This window comes from Arachis hypogaea, chromosome 16 (genome assembly GCF_003086295.3).
Source record: "Arachis hypogaea cultivar Tifrunner chromosome 16, arahy.Tifrunner.gnm2.J5K5, whole genome shotgun sequence".
Lineage (NCBI taxonomy): Eukaryota > Viridiplantae > Streptophyta > Magnoliopsida > Fabales > Fabaceae > Arachis > Arachis hypogaea.
The window spans coordinates 125,926,101-125,936,561 of NC_092051.1; positions in this window are offsets into that span (position 1 = coordinate 125,926,101).

Here is a 10,461-nt window from a genome sequence, read left to right on the forward strand (position 1 = left end):
ATAAAATACTAAAGTAGTTAACTAAGCTACAAAAACTAGAAATACTATTACTCATACAAAGGATTTAAACAGAAAATAGAAAATAAGATATAATAACTGAAAAATAGAAAATAGGAGAACTAACAGATAAGAAACTCAACCACCTCAGTCATGGTGGCTGCTCTCTCCCGAGAATCCTCTCCAAGCTCCAAAATCACGCCTCAGTTCCTCTATCTCTCACCGGTGGCTCTGCTGCTCCTCCACCATCTGCTGAAGAAAGGCAGAGTGGCTCTCATGGTCTACCCTTAGCTAATTAATAGATGATGCTAGATGCCCAATGGATGATCTCAGGTGATTCTAATAATCCTGAGGAGGGAAATAATGACCTTGAGGTACCTCAAGCTGCTCCTACTGAGGAGGCTGAACTGGCTCCTGAGGCGGTGCTCACGTATACTCCTTAGTGTACTCTATACCCCTCCTAGTGATCAGCCTCTCGATGTCAATGGGGGTGTCGCCATCAATGCGCACTCGAGGGGCATCACATAGGCGGAAGATGATGTGGGGAAAGGCAAGTTTGGCAGAAGTGGATGCCTTCGCGTCAAAGTTGTATAACTCTTGAGGGATCACGCGATGCACCTCTACCCTATTACCAAGCATAATGCAGTGAATCATCACTGCTCGGTCAATGGTAACCTCAGATCGATTACTCGTAGGGATGATGGAGCGCTGAATGAACTCCAGTCATCCCCTAGCAACCGGCCTCAGATCATGCCTCCCCAACTGGTATAGTTGCCTCTTAGCATCACTGACGTGGCGGAAATTGGCGAGTTAAGAGATTGATATAAGAGATACGATGCAAGTACAGTTCTTAACCAACCAAAAATCCACTTATCAATTTAGAAGGGTTGTCACAAAATTAAAATTAAAATACTGGGAGTATGAATCCCAGGTCGTCTCCTAACGAGTTGCAGAAAGGTGTGCTATTTTATTAATCAGATGTTTTCTAAAATGTTTTGAGTTGATAAACAGAAAATTAAATTAGAGAATTTATGTAATCTTAAATAAAAACCTTGACTGGGAGTAGATTAGTTGGAAGCCCTATTCTTGTTGGAATACTCTCAAGATTAATTGATAATTGAAGGTTGTTCTGCTTAGTTATCCCTTAATAGGTAGAGGAAAGTCAAGCAAGTTGGAAAGCTATTTCTATTCACAAGTTCCAATCCTCCCCCTTTGGAAAGGATTAGTGTCAGTGACTAGAGGGCAATCCAACAATAAACCCAATTACAATTTTTCTCTTGAGCATTCCAACTCAGAGTCCTCCTTTCAATCAACTCCCAATCAAGTTATGGAACTACTCGCTCATTATGAATGTAAACTTCACAACATAAGAAAGGGAAATAAAGAAAGACATGATAAATAATAATTAAAAAGATCAATTAAAAATAAAAGTAGTTCTTGTATTAATAAATTCTAAAAATAATCCAATAGTAATTCTGAATAAATTGAAGACATGGAAGAGTAAGAGACAAGTAAGGACACAAACTAGAATAATGAAGTTCTGACGGAGGTAATAACTCTTCTCAATATCCCAATCCAAAAAGCAATAAAATTAAAATCCTAAGAACTATGAATGTGTAGAAAGAAAACCTAGAGGAGGAGTAAAATCAGATCTAAAAACTACAATTAGGCGGAATGAATGTTGTCTCCTGTCTCTGCATGTTCCCTGGCTCTAATCTGCTTTCCTAGGCCAAGAAATGGGTCAAAACAGGGCCCAAATTCGCCCCCAGCGAATTCTGCAGATTCTGCAGATCGCGCATGTCACGCGATCGCGTCATCCAGGCGTTCGCGTCATCCAGCGTTTTGCCTTGCCACGCGTGCGCGTCATCCACGCCTTCGCATCACTTGTGCAGTTTTCAATCCGCGCGGTCGCGTGAGCCATGCGTCCGCGTCACTTCTCGCTGGTTATCTCCTTAATTTCTTGTGTTTCTTCCATTTTTGCAAGCTTCCTTTCTAATCTCCAAGTCATTCATGCCCTATAAAGCCTGAAACACTTAACACACAGATCACGGCATCGAATGGAATAAAGGAGGATTAAAATACAAAATTAAAAGTCTCTAGGAAGCAAGTTTTCAATCATAAAGTATTTTTAGGAAGGAATTATAAATGCATGCTTATTTAATGAATAAGTGGGTAAAGATTTGATAAAACCACACAATTAAACACGATATAAACCATAAAATAATGGTTTATCAACCTCCCCACACTTAGATATTAACATGTCCTCATGCTTAGTTGAAGGAGATAAAGTAAATGAGTAGGAACATGTAAAACTCATGCAATGCAATGCAACCTATATATGTGAATGCAACTATATGATTTTTGTCCACTTGGTCAAAAGTAAATAAGCTCTTCAAGACAATCACAAATCAAATTCCACTAATTCAATTCTTATACAGTAAAAACAGATAAAAATGCAAGAAGGTAGCTCATAAAAGCAGGGAACATAGAACTCAAGCATTGAACCCTCACTGATGATGTATGTATGCTCTAATCTCTCTAGTGTATAGGGTAATCACTCTATCCTTCCCTAATCATGCTTTTTAATTTTTGTTCTTCACCTAACCAATCAACAACAGTTAATATACCAATGCAAACATCATGAGGTCTTTTCAAGGTTGTAATGGGGCCAAGGTAAGGGTACGGGTATATATATGGCTAAGTAAGCTTATAAATTGAATCTTTAATTAACCCAAGCTTTCACCTAACACATATATATTCTTTATAGCTTAAATTTCACACTTAGCTACCCAAAATTTTCTTTTCACATTCCATACTCATGTATCAACTTTCATTTTAATTTTATCATACATGCATTGATTTTTGAATTCTTAACTTAACATTGGGGTAATTTTATCCCATTATTTAATAATTGAATATTTTTGGATTTTTTTAAACATAAATATAAAAATAAACATAGCTTATCAATGCACATAGATTTCTAATTCTTGTAGTTTCACATGAGTAGGTACCCAAATTCCCATTATATCATTATGACACATTCCCTTATTATCTTTTGTTCCCACAATTTTCCCATACTTAATTAACACACAATTCTATCTTAAGCTAACCAAAGATTCAATTGGGATATAAAATTATTTTTCCGCTTAAGGCTCGTAATGTGGTAAAATAAAGAACAAATGGGATTTAAAGGCTCAAAGTGGCTAACAAAGGTAATTGCAAGGGTAGACTTAATTTGGAATAAGTGAGCTAAACAAATAATGGCCTCAATCATATGCAAGCATATAAATATATTAAGCATTGGACATATAGGATGAAACAAAATATAGATTACAGTCATAGAGAAGTAAACACACAAGAATAAAATAATTATGGTTAAATAATATAACCATGTATAAAGGCTCAAAGTCTCACAGGTTGTGTGTTTTTTAGCTCAAAAACCATGTTCCAAATACAACTTCAAGTAGATTTAACATAAAAGTTTTAATTAAAATTAGTGAAATTTTGTTCTAAAAATTTTGTTCTAAAAATAGTGTCTTATAAGAAACTTATTATCTTTTCAATCAAGTAGAACATGCATGCAACTAATCTATTACTATGCAATCTATCCTATTATACAAAAGAAAAACTGACTAAATATTCTACTTTATTGGTGTTAGGGAAGAGAATTTACCTCTGGAAGTCAGGTACTGATCGACCTCCCCACACTTAAGGCTTTGCACCGTCCTCGGTGCCATCTGTCAGGAACAAAGGGGGGCTGGTAGCAGTATCTCCACAGTTGGGACCGTCATGGCTCCCTGTGCTGGTAAAGGAAGTGGAGTCCGGGGTGTCTGAGTCTCTGTATTTTCCCTTAAGTAGCTCCTTGAGGTATGTGAATCGGCGCTTGTTACGACGCTCTCTTGCTTTGTGTTCCTGCCGATCCAACCTTTCAAGTATCTGATGGAGCAGTTGAGTGGTTGTAGGTGCTTGTGGTGATGAAGGAGGAATATCTTCAGCCGGTTCAGTAGGCTGGCTTGTAGTGGCTGCGGGAGGTCAGATATATTTCTCGTTAGGGATATATTGATCATCCCGTGGAAGCATGGCTTTGGTGTCTCCAGCTCTGTAGGAGACTCCGGCTACTGAGATAAGATTTGAGACCAACGTGGGAAAAGGTAAGTTACCCGCAATTTGTACGTGTCCCATGGCATTCCGGATGTGTCTTGGTAGGTTCAAAGGCTGGTCTGTAAGGATGCACCATAGTAGAACGGCCATGTCTGCAGTGAAGGAGGACTCGTGGGTGCTCGGAAAGACGTAATGGGACATAATTTGTGCCCATACACGAGCCTCCAAGGTAAGTGCGGAAGCCGATATTCCCTTAGGACGGGAACGATGGTATCCGTAGATCCATCTGCTGCCAGGTAGTGCGATAACTCTGAGAACAGCGTCCCAGTCAAATTGGTACATCTGGCACTTGAGTGCGGCTTCTTGAAATGCATCCAGTCCTTCTGGAGTAGGGGGAAGATCTAGAGCTCGTTGAATGGCCTCTTCTGTAATGGGGACTTGCTTCTGACGGACATAGACAGACTGCAGGGTCGGCAGGTGAAAATTGGAGTAGAACTCTACTACCCAAGAAAGATTAACCTGCCGTGGCTGTCTCTGTAGGAAACCCCATTGTCTTCGTGCAATTTGTGGCTCAACAAATTCAGTAATATGGTTTGGGAGGATAAGAAGGTGTTCGTTGTTGTAACTCCTTTCTGCCAAGATGGGGAACATCTGCTCACAGTAGCGATTGGTAAATCACGCAGTGTCCTTTGTTGGGAAGGCTTTCTCTTTATCATTAACCTTTATAATCCTCTTAATTCTTTTTGTTGAGGGCTTTACTGCAGTTGAAGATGGCTCTGCCACTAATGCTCATTTTGTTCCTCTTCTTGCTGGTGGTTTGGTAGTAGCCTTCTCCTTGCCTTTCTTGGTGGTCATCCTAAAAGAGAGAAAAGAGAAAGTATGTCAAAATGTCAAGGGATAGAGCAAAGAAGAGAACGGGAAAGGTGGTAAGTAATGCACATTTAAAAGATAAATGATGTTAACACATGGTCATGACTACATGTGAAAAGTTATCAATAGAAAATAGCCAGTGCATATGATGACAATTGAATGCAAGGTGTTTATTGGTATGCAGGCAAAGGCATGAGTAGCGTAGATCAAGCATTCAATGTCTATGTTAAATTACCACAGAATTTAAACTAACAACCTATTTGTAATAACAATTATATTAAATTAATAAAATATAAAAAAAGGGTTTTGTAAAAAGCAGGCATTTAGAGTAGTAGAATAAAAGAAATCTAAAAATAGTGCACAATACCATACGGACGTTTTCACAAACACATAGCATGCATGTTAAATAAGCAATTGAAAATAATAAGTGGAACATGCAAGCAACCCTTTAAAAATTGACATATAATTGCCAAACAGGGTATTAACAATCCACAAGCAAACAAAAGGAATAATAATGACCTTAATAAATATCTAACACCAATTAAAAGAAAAAGAAAGAAAAAGAAAAACATGGATAGTGCAAGTAAAAAGAAAAAGAAAAGAAGAAGAAAACATAAATTAAGAAGAAGAATAGAAAAGTAAAGAGGGAAGAAGAAAAGAAAAACCTTGTTAATGGTGGTGAGAGAGAGAAAGTAGAAAGTGAGAAAGAGGGAAGAAGAAGAAAGGGAAAGAAAGAAATAAGGGGGGAAAAAAGAAAAAGCAGGATTTGGGGAAGAGAAAGATAAGATAGTTGGCAAATTAGGATAAGCTGTGCGGCGCAAGCGACGCAGACGCGTGGGGTATGCGTTCGCGCGGTTGGCGCTTAGATGAATTGACGCGGTCGCGTCGGTCACGCGGACGCGTGACTCGTTTTGTGCTACTGGCGTGAGGGCAGCCTCGCGCTCGCACAACTCTCTGTTCAAAACTTCTAATTGCCAAAATCCAGGGTGACGCGGTCACGTGGTTGATGCGATCGCATGAGCGGCCATCATTGGGATATGACGCGGACGCGTGAGCCATGTGTCAGCGTGGTAAGGCTTGTGCGTTCAGCACCAGTCCAGCACCACTCTAGCACAACTTTCGGTCGTGCACCCTTTCTTACGTCGATTTTCAGGTCACGCGTCTGCGTGGGTGACGCGGATGCGTGGGGTGATTTGTGCCAAAGGCACACCTCCGGCCACGCTCCTGCGTGACTTTCTGTTCGATTTCGTATTCTCTCTGAGCCACCTACGACGCGGACGCGTCGGCGACACTGTTGCATCGCGTGCTCTCCCTCTCTTTTTTTTAAATAAAAATAAAAATATGCAAATACAGATGCAAACTAAATGTGCTAATAAAGAGAAGAGTTATTGGAAAAGAAAACTAAGAATAAAGAAAGGAACGATCATACCATGGTGGGTTGTCTCCCACCTAGCACTTTGCTTTAACGTCCTTAAGTTGGACACTCTACTAGCTCAGTCTTCTGCCTGTGAGTGGATCCTCCAAGAGGAAGATGTCTAACTCCTTGTTTTTGGTCACCTTCTCACCATGATATAGCTTCAAATGATGGCCATTAACTTTGATGAGTTCAGAGCTTGAAGGATGACTTAGGTGAAAAACTCTGTACGGCTCAGCCTTCTCTACTCTATATGGACCTTCCCATCTTGATCTCAACTTGCCTGGCATGAGCCTCAGTCTAGATTTGTAAAGGAGGACTAAGTCTCCAGGTTGGAACTCTTTCCTCTTGATGTGCTGATCATGTACAACCTTCATCTTTTCCTTGTACAGTCTTGAGTTCTCATAGGCTTCCAGGCGAAGGCTTTCCAATTCTTGCAATTGCAACTTCCTTTTAGCTCCGGCTTTCTCAAATCCCATGTTGCACTCCTTTAATGCCCAAAAGGCTTTGTGCTCTACTTCAACTGGGAGATGACAGAATTTTCCATAAACTAAGCGGAAGGGACTCATCCCAATGGGTGTCTTGTATGCTGTTCTGTATGCCCAAAGTGCATCTTGTAGCCTGGTGCTCCAGTCTCTTCTATGAGGTTTGACTATCTTCTGCAATATACGCTTTATCTCTCTGTTTGACACCTCGGCTTGCCCATTAGTCTGAGGGTGGTAGGCTGTTGCTACTTTATGAATTATCCCATGCTTCTTCAGTAATCCTGTTAGTCTCCTGTTACAAAAATCGGTGCCTTGATCGCTCACGATTGCTCGTGGTGATCCAAAGCGACAAATAATGTGGTTTCTAACAAAGAAAACAACAGTGTTAACATTATCAGTGCGGGTAGCAATTGCTTCCACCCATTTAGAAACGTAATCTACAGCTAACAATATATAAAAATAACCATTAGAATTTGGAAATGGACCCATGAAGTCGATGCCCCAAACATAAAAAATTTCACAAAAAAGCATAATTTGTTGAGGCATCTCATCCCTCCTGGATATATTACCAAATTTTTGGCATGGGAAACAGGATTTACAAAATTTAGCAGCGTCTTTAAAAAGAGTAGGCCACCAGAATCCACAGTCTAAGATTTTTCTAGCTGTTCTTTGAGGGCCAAAATGTCCTCCACTCTCAGATGAGTGACAGGCCTCTAAAATGGACTGGAATTCTGATTGAGGCACACACCTTCTAATTATCTGGTCAGCGCCACATCTCCATAAATATGGGTCATCCCATATATAATATTTAGACTCGCTTTTCAGCTTGTCTCTTTGATGCTTAGTAAAGTTTGGAGGAAAGGTGCGACTAACTAGATAATTAGCTACAGGTGCATACCAAGGGACTACCTCAGATACTACTTGCAGGTTATCAAATGGAAAATTATCAGCTATAGGAGTGGAGTTATCTTTAATGTGCTCAAGGCGACTCAAGTGGTCCGCCACTAGATTCTGGTTACCACTCCTATCCTTTATTTCTAAATCAAATTCTTATAGTAGCAGTATCCAACATATAAGCCTTGGTTTGGATTCCTTTTTAGCTAATAAATACTTTAGAGCTGCATGGTCTGAGTACACTACTACTTTAGTACCAAGTAAATAGGCTCGGAATTTATCCAGAGCGACAACAATAGCAAGAAGCTCTTTCTCAGTAGTAGTGTAATTAGATTGAGCGGCGTCTAAAGTCTTAGACGCATAAGCAATTACAAAGGGGTCCTTACCTTCACATTAAGCCAGCGCTGCTCCTACTGCATGGTTGGAAGCATCGCACATGATTTCAAATGGCTAGCTCCAGTTTGGTCCTCTCACAATTGGAGTTTGAGTCAGGGCAGTCTTCAGCTTATCAAACGCTTGTTTGCAATCCTCACTGAACTTGAACTCAATATCTTTCTGCAGTAATCTGGATAAGGGAAGTGCTACCTTACTAAAGTCCTTAATGAATCTCCGGTAAAAACCTGCATGGTCAAGGAACAAACGGACTTCCCTCACAGAGGAGGGGTAAGGTAAACTAGAAATAACATCCACCTTTGTGGGATCTACAGAAATGCCAGTATTAGACACAACATGTCTGAGTACAATGCCTTGTCTTACCATAAAGTGACATTTTTCAAAATTCAATACAAGGTTTGTACTGACACATTTATCTAATACTCTAGATAAACTGTCTAAGCAAAGGTTAAAGGAATCACCATAAACGCTAAAATCATCCATAAAAACCTCTATACAGTCCTCAATAAGGTCAGAGAAAAGACTCATCATGCACCTTTGGAAAGTAGCTGGTGCATTGCACAAGCCAAAGGGCATTCTCTTATAAGCATAAGTCCCAAAAAGACATGTAAAAGTAGTCTTTTCCTGATCTTCAGGAGCTATATGAATCTGAAAATAACCTGTGTAACCATCTAAAAAGAAATAATGCGATTTACTTGACAGGCGATCCAACATTTGATCAATGAATGGAAGAGGATAATGATCCTTACGAGTGGCCTGGTTTAGGCACCTGTAATCAATGCAGACCCTCCAGGCATTCTGTACTCTGGTTGCTATGAGCTCTCCATGCTCATTCTTCACTGTGGTGACTCCAGACTTCTTGGGCACCACTTGTATTGGGCTTACCCATTCACTGTCTAAGATGGGATAGATGATATCTGCCTTAAGTAGTCTGGTCACTTCCTTTTTGACAACCTCCAAGATAGTGGGATTCAGTCTTCTCTGGGGTTGACGAACAAGCTTAGCTCCCTCTTCCAAAAATATTCTGTGCTCACAAACTTGAGGGTTGATGCCTACTATGTATGCCAAACTCCACCCAATTGCCTTCTTGTGCCTCCTCAGCACACTAAGTAACTGCTCCTCTTGTTGAGAAGTGAGTTCCCGTGCAATGATAACTGGAAACTTCTGCTTGTCCTCAAGGTAAGCATATTTGAGGTGTGGAGGGAGGGGTTTTAATTCTAACTTCTGCTCATGGCCAGGCTCTGGATTGTCTGGAGTTGGTGACAATGGTAAAGTACTTTCATTGTCCTCAGAAAGTGTCCCCACACTCGGATCTTGTCCTATGTACTTCTCTTCGAACTCCTCCCGGTGAACTTCAGCCACGGTTTCATCTATGATGTCACACTGGAGGATAGAATGATCTTCTGGAGGGTGCTTCATAACTCTATTCAGATTGAAGGTTATTACTCGGCCGTCTATTTCAAAAGAGTATGTTCCTGAAAAAGCATCCAATTTGAACTTCAAGGTCTTCAGGAATGGTCTTCCGAGTAGGATTGATGATGGCTTCTCTGAGTCATTTTGGGGCATCTCCAGGATATAAAAATCAATGGAGAATGTGAGCCCCTTAATGCCCAATAATACATCTTTAGCAACTCCAACCACTGTAATAATGCTTTTATCTGCTAACACAAAACGAGCTGCCGACCTTTTTAAGGGAGAGAGCCTTAAAATATCATATATAGACAAAGTCATTATACTAACACATGCTCCTAAATCACACATGCAGTCAGAAAATATCACACCACCAATAGTACAATTAACCATACATGGACCTGGGTCACTACACTTTTCAGGTAAACCTCCCATTAAAGCAGATATGGAACTACCTAAAGGAATAGTTTCTAGTTCATTAATTTTGTCTTTATGTATGCATAAATCTTTTAGAAACTTTGCGTATTTAGGTACCTGTTGAATAACATCAAAAAGGGAAACAGTTACCTCAACCTTTTTGAATATTTCCACCATTTTGGGATCAGGTTCCAACTGCTTCCTGGGCTTCCTTGCAAGTTGTGGAAATGGAATATGAATGGCATTTTCTACAATGTCTGTGCCCTTTGGTGCTTCTTCCTATGATTGAGCTTCTTCTTCTTCAGCCATGTCCTGTATATCCTCTTCCTCCTCAACATCTTCTATTTCCACTGCCTCTTCAGCTGAGGCGTGTTCTGGTGGGTTTGGCTCTTCCTGATTCCTCTCTTGCAATGTGGTTCTGGACATTTGGGTGATGGCATTAATGCCACCATTTGGATTGGGTAATGGTTGAGAGGGGAT